Source organism: Microtus oregoni, unplaced genomic scaffold (genome assembly GCF_018167655.1).
Source record: "Microtus oregoni isolate MIOR12 unplaced genomic scaffold, Mior012 000011F_ref0000422, whole genome shotgun sequence".
NCBI lineage: Eukaryota > Metazoa > Chordata > Mammalia > Rodentia > Cricetidae > Microtus > Microtus oregoni.
The window spans coordinates 2,989,955-3,010,581 of record NW_024543070.1 but is presented as its reverse complement, the minus strand read 5'-3'; the positions used below and the strand labels follow the sequence as shown (position 1 = coordinate 3,010,581).

Here is a 20,627-nt window from a genome sequence, read left to right as displayed (position 1 = left end):
AAAACGCTTGTCATACACAACAGTTTCCCAGGACTACGGCCACCTTTCTTTTTTCTCCGAGAGTGTCTTTTCCCGGTTTTACCCTGGAACCTTGGAATGGTTTGGGGACCAATGAGGTGGCAGCGGTTGATTCATGGATCGCGGTGAGGGGAGATTTCATTTCCAAGGAAGAAAGAGAGGGGGGAAGCGGGGAGTGGGGGGGGGGGCAGCGAAGCCAGAGGGGAGGCGGGGGAGAAAGTGGAAAGAGGGGGCCAAAAGTAGGAGGGGACAGAGGAGAGAGCTGCGAAGAAGAGCCAAGGCAGCGGAGGTGAACGCGCGAGGTAAGCAGAGGCAGCAGGTTCGCTGGCTGGGGACACCCGGGAAGGCGGCTGCTGGCGAGGGGCGTGGGCCGGGCCGGGACACAGAGGGACAGTCACTGTCAGGCGGGCGGGCCGCCCCGCGTGGTGGTCGCGTCCCTGGACTCAGCGCCCCGCCGCCCCGGGTGTCCCCGCCCGCGCGCGCCCGTTGGGGGGCCCGGGGAGCGGCGCCGGCCGCCCGGCCGCATTGTGACGTAGCGGGGCCGCGGCAGCGCCTCCGCCGTCCGCCGGGTCTCCTGCGTCCGCCGCTCTCGCCGTCTGTCCGTCCATCCTTCCCGCCGTCCTTCCGTGCTCCGGTGAGTCCAGGTCCCCCGCGGGCGCTGCGGGGAGGAGAGGGACGCGGGCAGTGGCGGATGAGCCCGTGCAACTTTGCACCCAGGCGATACCCTGAGGGTTCCACGGTCCCGGGGCCCCCTTTGTGCCTCGGGTCCCTTCTGCCCCGGGCCGCGCGGTGCCGCTGCTGAAAGTCACTGGGGTAGATTCGCTGGGGTCACCCAGACGCCTTCACCCCGGGGGACCCAAGTCGCTCCCGCCTCGCGGTCCTTGGCTCCCGTGCAGGGGATTGTTCTTTTCATTGGCCCTTGCGCCGGCGTTTCGCTTGCGGCTACCTCCGATGGTCCCGGAGGCGGGGATGGGCTGTGCCAAGGCTCCTAGGAGCTCTCAAGGAGGAGCGAAGGCATAGTGATAGCCACACTAGTAACTAGAACAATAACAAACGTGAAGGGGATTCCGGGTGGTGTCGCTGCCCGAGGGGAGACCCCGGCCCCTCAGCCCCGTGGCACCCAGGCTGCCCCGTCCAGCCTCAGCTCCTCCTCCCGGCGCTGTCCGGAGTCCCGGGCATGTCCATGTCATAGGGAAGGTTTCTTTCCCGACCCTCTCCGTGGCGGTGACTTTCGTCTGCAGGTGGTAAGTGGGGATGAAGCCAGTGTTGGCTATTGTCAAATGCCACGTTTTGTTTATTTCATTTTTACGAAAAGAAAAGGGGGAATATTCCGAGCCAGTTCTGGCAGCCATACAGTTTCCACAGGAAATACTAGCATTCTTTGAGGAACACGTTACTGCTTGCAGCAAAGAAAGTCTTCAGGAGACAAAAAGGCAACTGCATTGTTGCTCATTTCCAATGGGCCGCTAGGAGGGTGGAAACGTGTTGTTTTTTCCTGTGGGAACATTGCTTTCCTTGGGAAAGTTAATTAAGGAAGCATTGCTATCCGTGCCCTGTTTTTTCACTTGCTGAAGGTGGGGCCCCACTCCTCTGGGTTGTTACTGACAAGTGTCCATCAAAGAGCCCCTAAGAAGAAAGAACCGCCACTGCAGGACAGTCTCGCCACACACAAACGTGCTGTGGAGCCCTGCCAGGATACAGTTTGCAAAATTAAATAACGGCTATCTGGGGAGGTTTAGGAGGATTACAGTTGTGCAGATGTCAGTTCTCCAAGGTGTCAGCTCTAAACACATTATGGTCAGGCATCCTTTTGGTGCTGAATCTGCAAACAGGCAGAAAACCTATTTCTCATTATGAAGCAGACATCTCAGTTGGGAATAGATTCAAACCTGTATTTCATTTGTACATATTGAAAAATTTAAAAGTCAAGAGAGCAAATTGTGGGAAGGCAGTATGCTAATGCGTACACACCTGGGAGGCAATGTCTATTGGCTGATTCTGATGTGCCGTGATATTAAATTACTTTCTGCATAGCAAAGTGCCGGGAGACACCTGTAAACTGTCCTTACAACTAATAGAAGAATGTGTGACATTTTGGGGGATGATCACAGAAGTCTCTTTCTTAGGGAGTGTTAGCTGAGGATCGACCGTAGTCAAATGCAAATGTACTCTTAGGTCTAGAATCAGGAAAGATGATGATCGTGCTTTTCTGAAGGGTCATAGAACACCATTAATGGCAGTAATTGATTAAAAACGGAGGCTTGCATGAGAGCTTTTATCCATTCGAACATAAGCGTTATTGTCCCGAAGCGTTTCATGAAGAGAGTTTACAAGGTTTGAATGATCCAAAACGATACTGCATTCGTTAATGTGATGCGTCCTACTTGTCCACATCTGAAAGGAAGTGGCTGAAGCGAGTGGATTTTTCTGAACCGTATCACAGCTCTGCTGAGTCCAGACAGCTGTGCAGTGCAGGTGTACAGTGGAAACAGAGAGTAGAAGCCAAAAAAAAATCTGCGAGCACTGTTGTTTTGGGAGGACTTGGAGGGACTTCACTGCGCCCGGGAGGAGGGAAACCCACAAAAACATCTAAAACCTACAAATGCTCTTTGATATTATCAGAGAAAGCCTGGAGCCATGTGTCTTGCCAGATTTAAGTTGTTTCTTATGAGAAGAAGAAATCTCCCAAGTAGCAGGTGCATCATTAGAAACAACACAAGGGACTTTCTCTTTTAAATGCAAAATCTTAATTGAAGAGCCACATGAGGATCAGTGACACTCTTAGAGCAAAAGCCTAGAGTCTGGCAATCTTTCAGGTTACAGATGCGAATCCCATAGGAGAAATATGTGTCTTCAGAGACAGATAATGTACGGGGAAAATCAAACAACTGTTTCTGTGCAATGTGAACCTGCATACACTTGTTTACTTTTGCTTTTTGATATGTAAATTTACTTGCAAAGTAAAAATTCCTGAAATGAATACCTAATTTTGTTTCTTAGATATATACTATGCATTCTTTTCCAATACAGTAATTGACTTTATATTTTATGGTTGGAAACTTAATTCTTTTATTAAGCCTTCGAAAGTAATGATCATAGGTGGACATAGTGACATTTAACTTGTAATTCCCACACTTGAGAGGTAGGGGGCAGGAGGATAACTACAAGGTCAAGGGTCACCTGCAATACATAATGATTTCTGTGCTAGCTAGAGCTTCAAAATCAGAACTTGATTCAAGAAAAATAATCAGAACCATAAATAAAATTAATAACCAAAAAGCAAGATTGTTCATTGATGCCTGGGCCCTGCAAAGGTTCTACTTGACTCTTAAACAGTTATTGTATATTCATTTTGGGTATGTGTAGAATATAAAATTATAAACAGGTCAGAGAGATGGTTCAGAAGTTAAGGGCACTGAGTGCTGTTCTCAGCACCCTTTCCAGGTGGCTCACAATTTAACTCCAGCTCCCAAGTATTCAGCACCCCCTACTGGCCTCCGCCAGCATTTGCACACACATGGCACCCATTCACAGAGACATATGCACATAACGAAAACAATAAAATAAATCACACACACATAAACACACACTCACACACACAAACACACATGTGTGCGTTTTTCTCATAATAAAATTAAAAGCAAGAGAATAGGATACCTAAAATTTTAAATAATGATGCAGAACATGAAAGAAGACATGTTAGAATTGAGAGCCCAGGAACTAAGTAATAACTGTGAAGGACTATGAGGAAAATAAACATATCAGTTACCCATTGACTCTATAATTTAGTTGCTAAAACACCTACTAAAGTTCGTGGTTCTGTTGGTCAGCAGTTTGGTCTAGGTTCTGCTAATCCAATTTGGGTTCCTGTAGATGATATCATTAGTCAGCTGGGAGGATGACTTTTGATCTTGGATCATCTTGATTACTTGTCTGCCTGTTGTCAGGCTCTTACCAAAATGCATGGGTGAACTGGGACATGAACCTCCCTTCCATCTTCAGAGAGCAGTGAAGGGAGCAGTTGAGCAGCCAACAGTGCTGAGTATCTGCAAACGCGGTCACTACTCTCTCACTGGCCTATCAAATTCAAAGTCCACCCCAGATTTGAGGGGGTTAGAAAGACAACACCTGAGCTGGGAAGGAACTGAAATAAAAACATAGCTTTTTGAAGAGTAAATCTAAGACATGTGAGTATACTTGCTTCTAGAAGGAACATTCTGCTGAGGACTAATTCATGAAACAGAAACATAGAGCTTGCGTGGTTATGGCGCACTCAGCGTGTAAGTTGAGAATTGCCCGCTGCTTCATTTTCTCAGAAGAATGGCACCATGGTGGTAAAGAACGTACGTCTATCCTTATAGGATGGCAGACTGGGGGTGGGAGCACTGGTGGCAGAATCAGCAGGATATGGCTGGAAAGAGGTGAAGGGTGTTTATGGAATATAAGAAGCAAGGGATCTATCGTGGAGGCTCCAGATTTAGGGTCAGGTGACTGATAATATGTGGCGGGAGCACAGGGTCAAAATCACTCTGAGATTTAGAAAAGCTTAAGAGACTTAAAGGAGGATTGTGCTCTTATGAGAAATGGAGAAATCCATAAGTGATTCATTTGTGGGTGAAAGAAAAAAAAAATCAGTCCCAGAAAGGAGGCAGCATGAAGGCAAACGTAGTTTATTAAGCTAGAGTCTGTTGTGCATATTAGCTGTTACTTAGGGTTCGTATTTTCCTGGACTACTGTGGATAGACAAACCAACATTCCAGGAGGCCTTAAGAAGTTACAAGAAAGTCAGGAGGACCTGATTGAGTATGGCCAGAGCAATTCTAGGTGTCTGGAGAAAGGAGCCAATCTCCGGCCTTGAATCTGGCATAGCAGAACCATTTGGCCTAGCCAGGGGGCCATGCTTGTTCCTGAACCAGAAACATTGCTTTTCAGTCTCCCCAAGGTGGCATGCAATAGGGAGTCAGTAAGTGCATCCTCAGGAGCATCACCACTAGCAGCAGGGTTAGTTGAGGGTGGCAGAATCATCAAATGCCCACTGCAGAAGAACGCTTGACAATTAATTTGGGCCTGGCCACCGTGAAGTAGGCAGGAGGCAGCAAGTGAGACATACTTACAGTGAACCATAGGTGCATTTATAAAAGTTAAACCCACAGAATAGTCAGGTTTTCTCATGGAAGGCAAAGAGAGAAAAGGCAGGCTTGCACAATGCCTCATCTGGATTCCTTCACAAATGTTAGCGGACATTTTACTAGAAAGGAATGGAATTCGAGACACATCTGTTCTGTCTTTCTCCTGAAGACATATTCAAATTGCTGCTTCATCTGCCTCATCTATAGGTAGCCAGACTGAAATTCAGGTGGTGTCCTCACTATCAAAGGCAGCTGTTGGGCCAGACAGAACACCTGGCTTCGGGGACTTCACGCAATTAGTCTGAACAGCACATACAGCCGTGCTTTGTGGACAAGCCTTAGATGGACCAGCTTAAACCCCAGCGTACACTTTTATAGTATTTTCTTGTTTTATTGCCCAAGCCTAAGAACCCTGAAGATACTCAATAAATGTTAATTGAATGAGTGAACGTGCCATTATCTGGTGCAGTAACATTTTCTAAAGCAGTCTGCTCTGGCTTTTCATTATTCAGGGTAGAGTTGGCTATAAAATCCCTAAGTGCCTTTTGTGGACTGAAACGTTTTGAGTCACTCCTGTCACAGTGACATAAGGTTTTTTTTCCCTCTTTCTTCTAATCCATCACTCATTAAAAAATAACTTTACTTTTTTTTTGAAATAGAAATTCTTAGGGATCATGCTTTTTCATGAGTAACAGAAACCAAGTGTCAACCTATGCCTACTCAAGTGGGAAGGGACAAATAGGGTAACTCGAGAGCGCCAGGTCAGAGCCCCTGTTCTGCATGGTACTAAGACTGGCTTAAAAAGAAAATACCAAAAAGAAGAGAGAGTGGGTGCTGTAGAAGGAGACATAGCAGACACCTATTCCGTTCTGTCTTTTCTGAAAACTATGCCCGCTCACTGCATCCCTTGGCTCCAAACCTTGAAACTAGGTCAAACGTCTTCGTTTCCCTTTCCCCCAGTCACACACAGGAACCTCCCGCCCCGATTTCGAATCTTTATTTCTCCTTGTAAACCATCAATGCTTCACTTTACGAGGCTCCGGAAGATGATACCTCCAGTCTCCGTTCCGGTCCGTTCTCTCCACAGCTACAGGTTCTCTTTCTGGAGCAGTAGATGCAGCCAGGCTGTGGAACTAGAAGCACTCACAACCTTGTCACTGCCCTGGGGAGAAGTCCAGGCTGTGAACCTTGGGTCCTGAGGTCTTGTGGTGTGGGCTTTGCCTTCTGAGGGTGCAAGAGAGGAGAAGGAAAGATGTGTTCGTATTGACTGACGTGCATCACCTTCTGGCTTTTACATGAGCTCTTGCCTCAGTGGGATATGATTGCATCTTTTTTGCATATTCTTGATGCAATAATAAAGACAGTATTAGTGCATCTATTATCTTTTCAAACTCAACCCCATTATTTTTTTCTTGAGAATCGTTGATGTCTACCTCCTCATATGTGCCCTGAATCACAACTCGCCTTCCCATATAGCCTTCCGTATGCACTCCAGTCTTCCCCACATATGGCTGAAGAACGAGACCACTCTGCTTAGCCTAATGGCTGTTCACACCACATGCGTCCTGAATCTTTCAACTTTAGAGAGGTTTTCAGAGGTTATTTTCTCTTAGGGTTTATCTGGTTTCCTTGAACTTGATTCTCACAAGCGTAGCTCAGAATGTTAGGCATGACGTCAGATGCTCTTTGAAGTTGCTGTTCAGATAGTTTATCAAAAGTTTTTTTTTCATGATTGGCTTTTAATTAGTCCCTAATGACTACATTAAGATAGAGCCTGAAAATGAAGCAACCCAATGGAAATTGCTGGACTAACATCTATGGCCTGGAGATCAGAAGAATCATTGCTCTTACCACAAAGGAGGATAGCCAGTGGCTGCTTTTGTGAGGTCTGTGGTGGTCTGCACTAGGTGCTTGGTTATTTGATTCTCACGACAGACTCATGAACGAAGCCTTTGGTTTCTGGCGAGGAAACAAAGACTGAGAGCTGCAACTGCAAGTTTCCCTGCAAACGTCTTCCTAGTGGTGGCCAGATGGCAGGAGAATTCGCCTAGGTGGCTGACCAATCAAAACAAGCCTGGACTTGAATCTCCCATTTCATTGCACATTATGTTTTTAGTGCTGTTTTAAGGTTAAATGACTGCCTCTGGAGAATAAAACGTGGTGCTAGAGAGATGAGCAGTGGTAGTAAGAGCTCTGTGATCTTTCAGGGGACCCTAGCTCAGCTCACAGCACCCATACTGGGTGGCACAGCTCCAGAGTATTCAGCACCCCCTGCTGGCCTCCACACGCAACTGCAATCTCACATGTACATACCACCCCTCGCATACACAAATAAAAATAAATCATTTCAAAAACATCCTAGCACATTCACCCCAACCATTGGCAAACTGGTTAATGGAAAAGATACCCAGAAGGGATGATTCCAGCACCCTACCTCAGAACTACCTTGAAAACACCAGTTCCTTTCTGAGGGCTTGTTGTTCCTAGTGTTTATACTGCTATGTTTTCTGGAGCAGACAAGAAAGGCTTGGTTCTGAGAACCATTCACATGCACACTCTACATTTCCAGAAGGAAACAGACACTGCAAGCCATTGTAAATGAGGTAAATGGGCAGAACTTAAGATCTCCAGCAAGCATGTGGTAAAATGCAATTAAAGTCAGAATCGCATTGTCCACTACTTCAGGATGCTTCTGTGTGCCCTGCCTCCTACTGTAGAGTCAACGCTGAGCCATGGAAATTGGAGCCTCCCTCAACCTTTCCTGTGGAAAGTCGTTTAAGCTGCTGCTTCTACTGCAGAAGCCTCTTCCAGTGACCCCAGCACAGACTCGGGCAGCACTCTAGGCTCTAAGGTCTCAGCTCATTCTCCCTTGCTCACACAGTGGGCATTTAGCATCATTAGGCGTGGCTTTCCTGGTTTGGTCATCTCAATGTGAACTCCCACTACCAGGTGCAATTCGCACGTTGAAAATTTTAGCCAAGTAGATCCTCAACAACAAAAATGAGCGCCACTTGTCCTGGTGATCCACCTGAAGATATGAATTGAGGCCTGTTGTAGGTTAACCTTTGTCCTCCAAGCACAGACACATCAGTGCACTGACAGATATGGAGGCCAAGTTTGTGGTACTTGCATCTGTCCAGGAGGAGCTCAGCTATTTAAATGAGTATTAGGGTTAATGAATACAGAAGCATACAGAATTTTCTGCTGAAGTTTCTCTGCTCTTTGCTGCTTCAGAGCTGTAGTCACAAGCCACTGTCTCCTCCAGAGATCTTGTTTACAGAAATGGGGGTGAGGGGAGGGCAAGCAGACAGAGGAATTGATCAGTCTCCTCTTCGCAGATGGGAAAGTCAGAGTGGCCAAAAGAATTAACCTCGGATGGGGTGAAGATGGGGTTAACCAGTTGGTCTGGCCCCCAGTAGAGAATTGTTCCCTTTTAAACCACAAGCTGCTCCTAATTTACTGGAGATGTTATTATCTTGGATTTTCTTCTCTGGCTCTCTTTGGTGCAAATGAATGCAGCAGACAAACTAACTCAGAAGGCAGCAACATGGCCAGTCTCTGTCTCCTCTTCTTACCATGGGTACTTCTCCCTGTTGCTGGCCTGTTCTTGAGACAGCCTCCCAGAACCTCCCTAGAATTTTCCTTTTACAGACAGAAAGGTAAAAATCCCATGAATGCAAAACAAATAGGTGATTTCACGTTCCCTAGTAGGCATACTATAAGGAAAAGTGAACATGTGATGCTGGTTTTAATAACCTCTTCCTTAACCCAGAGCATCTACAGCTGGAACATTTCCACGTGTTCTAAATCATTAACCAGATACCTCACATTCTTCTTATTTTTTGCACACTAAGCCATTGAAATTTGATGTGCATTTTATACTTAACCCAGACAAGCCACATTTCCAATGCTTGCCAGCTGCTTGTGGCCCCAAACTGGACTGTAGTGGACTGTAGACTTGGACTCCAGATTTACCAAGTTTTCTTCATCGGACTCACTCAGCACTTAGCATAAACCTCAGCTCTTGACTGGACCGGAGATGTCTGTGGCTCTGTATGCTCTGTGAATCGGGTCAGAGAATAAGGAAGGAAGCTTTGCCATCCTTCTTATTCATGTTATAGGATGTAGTGTAGCTATAGCGTTCCTGCTGTAGTATGCCATGGGCATTCAGGAGGTAGGAAATGAATGAAGGATGGTATTTGCAAGCCTAGAAACTGAAGTGTTTGTTATATGGAGGCTAGCCTGTCCACACTTAGCATACCATATTCATCAGCCTCTAGTTCCCACCCCTTACCTCTGTCCAGAGTCACAGAGCCCCATTTTTGGGTCACACTGGAAACCTCCACAGCCAGGAAGCGAGAAGTTGCACAGCTGGGTACTGAGCCTACGCATTTACTGCTTATCTTTGATTTCATTCTCTTATGCCAAGAACTCTACTATGTTAAACCGAAATACTCTTTCCAGGGTAGGAAACAAACAGGAGGACGAACCAAACCCAAAGAGTCATCCTCTAGACAGACCTCTTACTGAGGTTACCAAAAGCCCATTGACATACAGAGTGTTAACACACAAGGAAAAGGCAGGCTGCAGCTGAGAGCTGTTAGAGTCATCATGAGCTCTGTTTGCGGGTGATTTCCAGTTGGCTTTCCTCCCCCTAAGAAGATGGGAGATTTACATCCTGAGTGCAATCACCTTTGCATATGCAGTATTTAATGTCTGCAAGTGCTCCTAAATGGTTAGGAGCATGTTTTTTGCGTGTCTGCTTTATCCTCAGTGATAAATGTCACTTAAAACAATCCATTCAACCACATCAAAAAGATTGCCACTCTCGTAAACCATACCAATTTGTAAAAAACAAAATCAGGTTTGAAACAGGAGAACTTATCGGTGGTTCATCTAAGTAGTAAAAACCCTTAAAAATAGGAAAAAGAATATAGTTACCACAAGCCCATTTAAAGGGTGATTGAGGGGCTGGAAAGATGGCTCAGCTGTTAAAAGCACATACTTCGCTTGCAGAGGACACCAGTTCAGTTCCCAGTACCCACATCCAGCAGTTCACAACCTCCTGCCATTCCATTTCCAGGGGATCTGACACCCTCTGCTGGCTTCTAGAGACACCTGCATTGATCTCTCTCTCTCTCTCTCTCTCTCTCTCTCTCTCTCTCTCTCACACACACACACACACACACTCAGGAGCACACACATAATTAAAAATAAAATTAATCTTCAGTAATAATAAGGGGACTGCCTTCAAGGCCAGCAGGATGATTTGGTGGATAAAGATGGCGGCTGCCAAGCCTGATGACTTGAGTTTTGTCCCCACTACCCACATGGTTAAAAGAGAAAACTGACTCCTATGAGTTATGTTCTGACCTCTACACAGGTGAGACCTCAGTGGCACATGAGGGCTGTGGCACATGTATACACACACACGCATGCATGCATGTGCGTGCGTGAGTGCGCACACACACAAATAAATAAGTGTAAAAGAAAAGTGCGGAAATAAAAAAATAGAATTAGGCCTAACCTCAATTTGACCAACATATGCCATCTTCACCTGTAGGAGGTGTTTCTTTGGGCCGTCAGCTCACAAATAACCACGCAGAAGGTTCTTATTAATTATGAAAGCTCGGCCTTAGCTTAGGCTTGTCTCAACTCGCTTTTATAACTTGAATTAGCCATGTATATTAATCTACATTCTGCCCCATGCCATTACCTGTCTTTCATCTTGTACCTACTGTTTCCTCTCAGTCTGACTGGCAACTCTGCCCTTCTTCTTCCCAGAGTCCTCTCTGTTCCTGGAAGTCCCACCTAACCTTTTCCTGTCTACTTATCGGCCATTCAACTCTGTATTAAGCCAATAAGAAGGGGCCTTGGCAAAGACATATCTTCACAATGTAAACAAACACTCTGCAACATTCACTCTAGAGGGCCCCTTGACCTGCCTGAAATTATGTTCCCAGATCCACACAGGAAAAGTAAACCCTGCTGTTCCATGCTGTGTATCAGGACGATTAATGAATTCAGACAACATTTTGAGCAATTTAAATAAAGAAAACTCTATCTAGGGCAACTGGAGCGTGAAGTAATATGCCAATATTTATTTTTCGCAAAGCAAATCCTGAAAATCTAAACAAGTCATCCCATATACCATATGGTAAATAACTAAACATGAGCCAATGTGTAAATTATCTGATGGCCGCTTCAGTAGGACACAGAGAGTTCAATACGGACACAGCTTCCACCCGCTGGCTCCAATCTGGGGAATACTGCTTTCATCCATCCGAGGCCCTTGAAAAGGAATCCATGTCTCTCTACATCTCACTTGCACTTCTCCAAACCCTGTGGCTCTGGGGCGCTGTGCTAGTGTAATTGAAAACCTATAAAAAAGGCTGAGAGCTACTTTTGAATTGGCTCAGTGAATTTGGACTGGATTTGTCAAAGTGGTGAAAGGTTTAAAGGAATTTTCATAAATGAGGTCTCCGAGCTGTGTGTTAACCGTAGAATTCCAATGAACTCCAAACCCCTCGAACTCAGAGAGCAGCGCCTCGGAGAAGAGCAGTCATAGCAATGGAAATAAATGATTCATGCTCATTCCCGGCGTTGTGCTGATGCAAGCACACTTAGCCACTGATAATCATAATTTAGCAGCCCGCTGTGTACTAAAACTACAATTGAGAAGCCTAATCTTTAATTGAATCGAGTACTCAGAGATTAACATGGTGAAAAATCTCGGGTATTGGATGTCGTACAGTGTTTACGAGGGTTGCTAAGAAATAGAGTGGAGATCTTTGCAAGTCCCAGATTGATTTGCTGAGAAGGGGGGTTCTGCCTCTCCCTGTTGGGAGATTCTTCACTACTCCTCACTTCGGCGATGTTTCTAAGTGTGTTTCATGCTCAGAAGCCCTGACTTTTCAAAGTTGTCATTTATAATGGCACATGTGCCCAAGTACACGCCCTCGGTGGCTATTTGAAAAAAAAGCCTCCCCCAAAAGCCTGCGTGAATAAGCATCATGGAGGTTTAGGGTTTTAGTGAAATAAAGTTTTCTATTTGTTGGACTTACCAAGAAAATAGAAAGTTTCTTGAAATTTAATTCTCTCCAGACTTTGCATTATGGCCTTAGTGGGAAACTGTCAGATTTAAATATTTTTTTTGATCCAGGTTGACGGTTTTCCAAAATCATTAAAACATGCATGTAGAAAACCAGTTCTACCCCCTTTTCCCCTTTTCTCCCCCTTTTGGCAAACCTCACTGTATGATGCATTGTATAATAGGTTTTTTTTTTTCTTAATGCAAAGCTGACATTTACACAGCATGAGAAGGAGACCCTATGCCAGCTCGCCTGCCTTGTCTCTGAGAACAAGAGATTGCTATGTGCTATTTCAGGCAGGACCAGGCATAAAAAAGTGTCCTCCCCCAGCTCAAAATAAGAGGAAAAAAAAACCCTGCAGGGACAAATTCCTATTTGATCTATTTGAGGCAAGGCTGCTGTACTCAGGGGCTGGCATTTCAAAGCAGGGGACCGTCCTGAGAGGCAAAGGCAGCAGAACACTTGACTGGCTGTCTCCTGGATCAGAGCTGAGAGGACTCAGGCTCATTATCAGATACCATATTATATCCAATCTCAGAACAAGCTGGATAAAATTAGGGAAGGGGCTGCCACCGGCTGCCAGGGGACAGGATCGTGACCGCCTGTCAGCAAATGTCCTTAGCTGTCTCTAGGACTGTTATTAAACACACTTTTGCCCACCTTTGGGATAATTACTGACTCACTGCGGTGGAAAACCAGTGTTAATTTTGGTAAGAACTGATTTCTCAGCCTGTAAAAGTATCTAGACCAGAGTCTGGTGGGTATTACATGATCAGTGTGTATTGGCTGGAGAAGTGAAACTTTCAACATGTCTTGAAAAGTGAATGTGTTTATAATCTAAGACCCGAGGCTAACTCCAGTACAATTTAACCAAAGTTAGGGTCTTTAATTGACAAAAGAAAATGACTTATTTATACCCAGAGCATCTGAATAAAGAAAGGCCCTGTGAAATTTGTAGGAAAAAAAAAATGCCATGTAGTGGAGGGTGTCACTGTGTGGTAGGCAGTTAAAAGGGCAGTGAAACCATGAGGTCTTAAAACTGGCTTTTCTAGGACTTTTGATGTTAGCGAGAATTTGGAGCTTTGACAATAATGTGATAGAAAATTAAGATAATAAAAGCTGGCGTGTGGATTAAAACCTTCTTCAAAGTCTTAACTCTGATGATCTCCATTGTCTCCCAGACAGAGGACTGTGAACGCCATTGGATCATGATGGCAGGCGGGATGGTAGACGTCACTGGTGCTCTGAGCGTGGTGTTGAACAGAGAGCACAGGCTGGATTGTCTGCAATGTGTATAAGACATGCAATTTGAGATGGTTTATTAAACTTTTCAGTATTTTGATACAGTTTCTTCCTCTCCCAAGTTCACACATGTTTACTAATGGCTCCCCTTATTCAGGTGAGTTTTAGTGGTTGGGTTTAGAGGAAAATGGTGACGTCAGAGCCATTTCTTTTTCTTCACTCACTGTATGTGCTAAAGCAGTTGCGGGGTTCGGGGGATGAACTGACAGGCTCCTTTGGTCTCTTGCTTCTTATTGGGTTTCCACTAATCAGAAAGCCCAGCTGGAGATATGCAGGCAAGTGCAGAGAGAGACCGAGTTTGTTCCCTGAGCTTCCCATTGTCAGGTCAGCTCCCTGTCGGCCACAGAAGGCTGCAGCCATTTCACTAGGGTTCGTCTCTGGGCTATGACATCTGTGCCCCACTCCAGACACTTCACCCTGGCGTGGGCTCCATGAAATCTTAGGAGCTCATGTTCGACACTGCCACTTAGTCTTTATATTAAACTACTTTCAAATTGTATTTGTATCCATGTTCTGTTTCCTGATGGGGACCTGATAGACAGAAGCGACTTCCTGTCCCAGAAATGATTGTAATAATAACATGATTTTGGCAGGTTTTATATAATGATTGCTTTTTTTAGTGTGCATCCAACAAAGCTGAGTCCTCCATTGTTTAATAGAAATTCCTCCACTGGGCAGTTTCATCCTGGTATGAACACTGTAGAGGGCGCTCACATAAATTGAAATGGCGAGCTAGGTAATAAAATCTTGCAAATGTCACATTCATAGCCCGTTACTGAACAAAATCTAGAATGTACGGCTGCATTGTTGACATTCCTGCATTATCGCCATGGGCCACACACCTGAATGTGAAGTACTAAGATTTAACCCACAGCCTTATACTGCTGGCTTCTACTACTCGGCTGTACCACCTAACCAGATTTCTACTGGGAAGTGATGAACTGGATATGCGTTATTCTTATTACTGCATTACTTAAATCTTTCAAAGTTTAAAAAGAAAATAATAATTAATTTGTAAAAGTTTGAAGTGAAAGAAAAGAAAGGAAAATCCCCCAGGGCCAGCATCACACAGTGTTCCCATGGCAGAACTAAAAAGTGAAGAAAGGATTTTAGCCTGCTTCTCAGTACAGGATACACGGTCACCACATATCGGGAAGAAACGGGTATTATTTCAAAGATGTTAGTAAGCTAAAACAAAATCCACATGGGATAATTGGGAATGTTTAAAATAATGAGCCACAGTTGTGACTACTAAATAGCAATAGGATTGAATCAGGGAGACTTCAGCATCTTCGGTTTGATTACTGGAAGGTGTGGGATTAAAAGCTCTTCACGTTTCTATCCTCTTGGTAGATTCAATAGATGAAGTCAGGGTGGGATTTCTTCTCAGCTCCTACTGAATAGGAAACTAGCATCAATCTGCTTGATACATCTTTGACTTCTGTCTTAAAGGCTTGTTCTTAATCCCTATAAATCGGTTGCTTTATGATTATTAGCATTATTTCACACAAACTCATGGTCATTGAACTATTTATCAAGAATAAAAACTAGACAGTTCCCTCAAGAAAATTCGGCCAGTTTGAAAAACCAACCACAACCCTCTTTCTTTCCATTTGATAACCATAAGTTATTAAACTTTTAGACCATATGACTTTATCTATCTGTGTCTTAGGGAAAATGCCCACATATCCCGCCTCTAACGATGAGGGGGAAAAGGGAATTTCAGAAATGCTTCTTATACAATTAACCAGAGTCATACTGAAAGTTCCTTTGATGTCACTCCAATAAGTATTTTTATAGCATCCCTCTTGAGGAAGGAGCTCAGCAGGCAAAAACAAATAACCCATTGCCCAATGACTTGATGCGTCCAGGATGGAGTATTATCATTTGGACCACTGGGGTCCTGTTTTTCTTTTTCTTTTCCATTAGTATTTTCTTTCAGATATTTTCCAGGTAGAAATCCTTCTTTCTGGGTTTTTGTTTTGTTTTGTTTTCTAAGGAATGTGTTTTTGTATGTTGAAAACTAAGCAAACAGTAGCTCTCTCGGCTATGTATTTATTGAATCATGCTCAGTTTTCAGTTCTGGTAATCAAACCAGGGCCCTACAAATGCTAGGCAATTGCTCTGTCAATCTCTACTCCCGGGCTAAATTGCCCAGTCCTGAGACCTTATACTGTGATGCTCTAATACAGTGGTTTTTCAATCCTCCTAATGCTGCGACCTTTAATACGGTTCTTCATGTTGTGGTGACTCCCAACCACAAAATTATTTCATTGCTACTTCATAATTGTAATCTTTCTACTGTTATGACTCGTAATGTAAATATTCTGTTGTGACCCACAGGTTGAAAATGACTGCTCTAATGTCTCCTTGTCTATCCTTGTTCTCTTGCTACTGCCTTTTACTGTTTCAGTTTCTCCTTTTCATATTTTGCCTTCAGTGAAATAGTCACATTTTCACTAAAAAGGTAATATATTCCTAGTCATTGCTATAAATAATTATACTGTTTTCAAATCAATTATACTGATGCAAGTACCAGTGGTCTGAGAACACAGTGAAGTTCTTCATGGATTATACTGAAAATATTACCTCATAGCTAAGAAATTTCCCTGTTTTCCTAACAGTAGTCAGGGGTTGTTAAAGTGGGGCCACTGGTGTTGTCTGCAGAGGGAGGTTCAGTACTTCATGTACTCATTCTATGAACACACGGTTTAGTAGCTTTTCTGGTATGAATGTGGTTTTTCCCTTCTAGGAATATTCTGTTCAGTGAAGGAAAATGTCTATCAATTAGTAAGGTACTGTTGTGTGAAAGAGGAATGAACAATGAGCCTTACCTATCATATAAACGAAGATGATCAGATTGCCAAAGGCTTCTCAGAAAGCATGGTGTTTCATTTAGAGTTTAGGATTGAGTTGAGTGAGTGTTCACCAGACAGGACATTTAGGGGGGAACATTAGAGTCCGACAGAATCTGGAAATCGTATTTTGATATCATTTCATGCTAAGACATATGGTGTGGGAGTGGCAGGCAGTAAGGTTCAAAGATGACTGGAGCTGAATCTTGAGGAGGAAAAGGTTTTAGTACCACGTTCACTGAACGATATTGACATATAATCTTGTGTAGACTGGGCTGTCCGTTCTCAACGTTCAGCTTGTCATCTCTGCTGGTAATGTCCACACGTTTTATTTATAGCTCTGAACTAGCTATCCTTCGTCTTTTCATCATCTGATTTCTCGTGTTCTCTTTTTAAAAAGAAAAAAATTGGGGGATAGGTGTCTCACAAAGCTTATGCCCTCAAAAAATTGAATCTCCTTTTTTTTTCAAACATCTTGGCTTTATCCCATATTTTTAGCTAGTGAACAGTCCCAGCTTTCAAAGAAACTGTCACAAGAAGAACTGCCTGTTCTCCACCATCCCCCATCTCCTAGCCTGAAGAGACTCAACAAGTCTTACATTTTATATTTTTTAAGTTGCTCTCTTTATTTGTCTCTCTTCTATTCCCATTTATATTGTCATTATTAAGGTTGCTATCATCTTCTCCTCTGATGACTGTAAAATTTTCTTTCTGTCTTTTTTTCAATTGAAATTTCTTTTCAGACACTATATCCTGATCATAATTTTCCCCTCCTCTAACTCCTCCCAGATTCTTTCTACCTCCCCACTCTCCAACTCCATGCCCTTTCTTTCTCTCTCTCACAAATAGGTAAACAAAGACAAGCCAAAGAAGAAAGAAAAAGCACACATAAGAAATCTCTCTCTTACACACACACACACACACACACACACACACACACACACACACACAGCGACCACCAAGTTGGGAATCTCAATATACAAGCAAAAAACCAGTAAGTAAAAAAATGCCCTAACAAAGAAATGTGAGAAAAAAAAGTCTAGAGAAACACCATTGGGTTTGCTTTGTGCTGCCTTGGCCATCTATCGCTAGGCATGGGATCTGCCCTACTTGTGTTGAACACTGCAGCAACTTCTTATTTGTGCTGCTTTCTCATCTATTCCTGCACTGTTCCTAAAAGTGATTTCTTCAAAGATTTTGGTAGCAAGTGTGTATTAAGTCTTCACTAGTTTGGATTAAAAACCAAAATCCTTAGTATGACCTATAGATCCTTGTGATTTTGGTCCCATCCACCCATTCAGCTTCATGGCCTACCTCCTACTCTTCACTACGATTGCTGAATGACCTCAGTCTCCCTGGCATTCCCAGAGACCATTAGTCCCCTGGGTATTTTCTCCTTGTTGTCCATTCCCAGCCTTCTTGCCCTGTCAGCTCATTTCCTCTGCCCTCTGCCCTCACCTCTATGTCTGTGTGGTAGGTTATTTATTTTGGTCCACAAACACACCAATGCCAGACATCATGTTTCAATCACAGCTGCTGTGCTGCTCCTGCTTGGTTTCACGTCTGGCATGTGACTGTGGCACAAGCAATAGCGTTTCCTAAGCAATTGTTGAACAGACCAGGTGGTGTGCTAATTTATTTTCATACATTTTCTCTTTTAAGAAGTTAAAACAAAATGGCAGTATTTGGAGGTAAAATAGCAAAGAAAAATTGAAGATCGGGCAGTGCAGTTTGTCTGAGGATGAACTCTCACTATAGCATGTGAGTAAAAGAAGTTAGTTGTTTAGACCTATAGTCGGGTAAAGGTAATAAAGAAGTCAACCAGAGAGAACTTATTACAGCGTTTCCTAGTGATGTTGGATGACAGGTACATGCTTGGCCGATGATGCATGGAGAGCCTGGCACATGTTCCTGAGATCTCACTGGGGAACTTATTTTATTTAGCTTATAATTCAGTGATATTTTGATGCAACGAGCTTATTAGAAATAGAAGGGCAATCAACTGATATCAAGTACAGAAGTGGATAATATGACCACAACCTGAAAGAGGGCAAATAGATCATAAGACAGAGACACCACATAAATAGGTAAAATAATGAAGATGCATAAAAACTATTAAATTAGACTCAGAGTTTCTATGTAAGTATAGTAGTGCTGTGTATACTTTAAAATTATTATTTTTATTATTTGAAATTATGATGTATAACATCATTTCACCTTCCCTCCAAACCCTGCCATATACCCCTCCTTGCTCCCTTTCAAATTCATGGTCTCTTTTTTTTTTGCTGATCGATTACACAAATATATACATATATGTATATGCATATACGTTAAGTGCACATATAGATGTATTAAGTACACATATATGCATATACATATATAAGTACAACCTGCTCATGTATGTAAATTTAATCATATGTATATTTTCAGCGCTGACCATTTCATGTTGGATAGACAATTGGTGTGCTCTTCCCTGGGGAAGACTATCCAGCTCTCAGCCTTCAGTTCCCAGCACAATAATCACGAGTGTAAGGCTTGTCCAGTCCATTGTTAGGAAAGAGTAATGATTGAACGTGTGGTCCCTGGAACCAGAGTGCCTGTATTAGTATGTTCAAGCTGCTGTAGGTAGGGATGAAAAGCTGGGTAGCTTTTGAATAAACAGAACATATACTGCCAGAGGCTGGGGAGCCCAAAATCGGAGTCCACCAGACCCAATATCTATTGAGGAGCCACCTTGTGGTTTGTGGATGCTGTGTTCTCAGTGAGTCCTCATGTGATGGGAAAACACAAGGCAGCTTTCCAGCTAGGGGAGTAATCTCTCCTGACCAATCACCTCTCAGCGATGCTCTCTCGGTAATACCATTTCATGGGGGTTTGGTCTTCAACATATTCATTTAATGGACTACAAAGTTCAGATCATAGCATTGCCTAACAAATCAGGGAATTCATGATCAGTACCTGAATATTAACCCACTGAGACTAGTCACTTAAAAAAAAAAAACCAGCTTCTTTACTTCCTTAGACTCAACAGATGTGGTGCCTCCTCTCAACACATGCTCGTTCTCGAAGCGCTCACCCTTCATTGCTCCACCATCATAACACTTATCCCAAGCTAAGATCCTAAGTTCCGCTGTTTGTTCATTTCATTTCTTTCCCAAGACTACCCATTGCTTGGTTGCTGTATCTATGAACCTTTGCACAGCCTTTGGCCCACAGCAGAAAAGCAGCCAGCATATGTTGAATGGGTAAACATGCAGCTGTGTCTTAGTCTCCCTTCTGTTGCTGGGAAAACATACTCTGAGGGAAGCAACTTAAGGGATATGGGTTTGTTTTAAGTACAGCTCATCATGATGGGAGAAGGCAGTGGGCCTGAAGAGCTACCCTGCATCCTCAGAGAAATGAGGATGCGCATGCTGATGCTCAGTTCCCTGTCTTATTTATGCAGAGTGGGATCCTCAGCCAGGGAATTGTCCTATCCATAATTGCTATGTGTCTTCCCACACTGACTAGTGCGGTCACAGTAATCCTCCACAGTCATGGTCAGAGACCCATCTCACAATGAGCTAGATTCTGACGCTGACCATCACAAGAAAGTCATTATGTAGGATAGCATCTTAAGGAGATTGTGCTGCCATCTGAGTGTTTCTGTAAACTTTGCTTGCTGTTTGTTATAATGCAGTAGTTGTTCACCAAAAATCCAACGTAGAAAATGCAAAGGTATATTAGTTGAAAACCCATTCTTCTGTTCAGAGATGAGTACTTACCATCTTGGTGTGTTTACTCAATATCAATTGTTTACTCAATATCATAGCCATGTATGATCTGGGTATATCATTTTATATTCTACAGCTTTGACTCCATATTCAATAAACAACCTTGTTTCACACTCAAAGGATAAGATTTTTATCCTGACTTCTCTTTTAAGTGGTAGGGTAAATGTACATTGATCCCTACCTTTTAAAACAACAGAAATAACAGAACATGGAGGAGAAAATCCACATCTGTAGTGAAGCAAGTCATTGGCAGCAACCCCAGAGCACAAACCTTGCAGCACATGCCAAATCTCTAACGTGTGGACACAGGTGAGGGAGGATGTAAGGAGCTACGCTTATCTCATCTCCTTGGACCTTGAGCAAGACATCGGTTTTCCTCAAATTAAGTGCACAGCCATATAGCCCTCTCCGGGGTTTCCTGATTTATGTGTCAAGTCCTAGATCTGCAGCAGAATTTGG

The 20,627-nt window shown here is 43.6% G+C and overlaps 1 protein-coding gene across 3 annotated transcripts in view; it reads left to right on the top strand.

The window, feature by feature from the left end:
* The first annotated feature begins 233 nt into the window (after positions 1-233).
* The window catches only part of LOC121453360 (synphilin-1), a 139,226-nt gene continuing 118,832 nt past the window's right edge, over positions 234-20,627 (top strand). For 2 of the 3 annotated variants that reach the window (XM_041660085.1, XM_041660087.1), the window contains exon 1: positions 310-652. The gene's annotated coding sequence lies outside the window, so the exon portion shown is untranslated. Of the gene's footprint in view, positions 653-20,627 lie in introns of all 3 variants that reach the window. The other variant, XM_041660086.1, reaches the window with a different exon arrangement.